Genomic DNA, 1,258 nt, shown 5'->3' on the forward strand with positions numbered 1-1,258 from the left:
AGACACGCACTGTTTTTTTGGTTATGAGATTCTATTATGGAAAACAAAACAAACTCAGTAAATAGACATATTAAAACAGCTAGAAGTCTAGCCAAATTTTGACACTCTTGAAAGACTTAATAATGAAAAGAGACAGGTCCACAATTAAGACCAGTCTACACATTATTTAATTGCCTGCCAATCCCAGAAAAATTGAATTTAGTCACCATTATTAGATGTGGTTCAACAAGAGTGTCTTGGAAGCTGCTTATGATAGGGCTACAAATGAAAGTGTCCTAAATTTTTAACCCTCATGAAGAGATGAGGGACAACCAGAAGACCTAGCTATGGGCAACATCGAGGAAGGAGCACTGGCCAGCTTCATAAATACAAGTCTGTGTTCTAGGGAGAAGGAAGAATGGAAGCAATCTTACTCAATATTCTTTTGACTGAAAGTACAGAAACTCATTTGAGATAGTTTATGCAAAAAAAGGGTATGTATTCTGTAGATATAAGTGTATAGTGCTACTCAAAGTGATTTAGTGTTCGCCTTGGCAGTACATATACTAAAATTAGAATGATACAGAGATTAGCGTGGCCCCTGTGCAAGGATGACACGTTCTAAAAATTTATTAAAATTAAAAAAAAAGATTTAAAGAGCATGATGGAATTTGGTATAGAAATTGAGAAGAAGCATTTAGAAAGTTGTGAGCAATTTGAGAAAGCAGTTTTTTGCCTGCTGTTTCTTTAATAAAAAGGCATGGTCGCTGTGTGATTCCTATGGCGACTGTAACACATTACCAAAAACTTCGCGGCATAAAAAAAATTTATTCTGCCACAGTTCCGGATGCCACTCCAGCCATCCTCTTTGAAGAAGGGCCTTGAGCTAAATGAAGCATCTTTGCCAGCATAAGCAGAGAAGAGGAAGTGCTTGGAATTTGCAACCACCATGCCTCCCAAGATGGTCACAAACTAATGACTCATTGGTGTGGGAGTATGAAAGCCCAGTTCCCTTGCCTTAAGTCAGGACAAACAGTGCCTTGTAACTTACATTCCAAAATTCCCTGCTGAATCAGACTGGCATCACCCCTGCTTGAAGTGGTACCCTGGCTTCTTACCTTCCCTCCCCTCCTTCCCTCATTCCCTTGCCAATTTAACCTGGAACACTTCTTTAATAAATTATTTGCATATGAATCCCTAGCCTAATATTTCCTTATTTTGAAGAAATTTACCTAACACAAAGAGTATCTTTTTTTTTTTTTTTTTTTTTTTTTTTTTT

General features: G+C 37.4%; 1 pseudogene; it reads left to right on the forward strand.

The window, feature by feature from the left end:
• Window positions 1–521: 521 nt before the first annotated feature.
• On the forward strand, window positions 522–621 carry LOC112208764 (U6 spliceosomal RNA; annotated as a pseudogene).
• The last annotated feature ends 637 nt before the right edge of the window (window positions 622–1,258 follow it).

Source organism: Pan troglodytes, chromosome 2 (assembly GCF_028858775.2).
Source record: "Pan troglodytes isolate AG18354 chromosome 2, NHGRI_mPanTro3-v2.0_pri, whole genome shotgun sequence".
NCBI lineage: Eukaryota > Metazoa > Chordata > Mammalia > Primates > Hominidae > Pan > Pan troglodytes.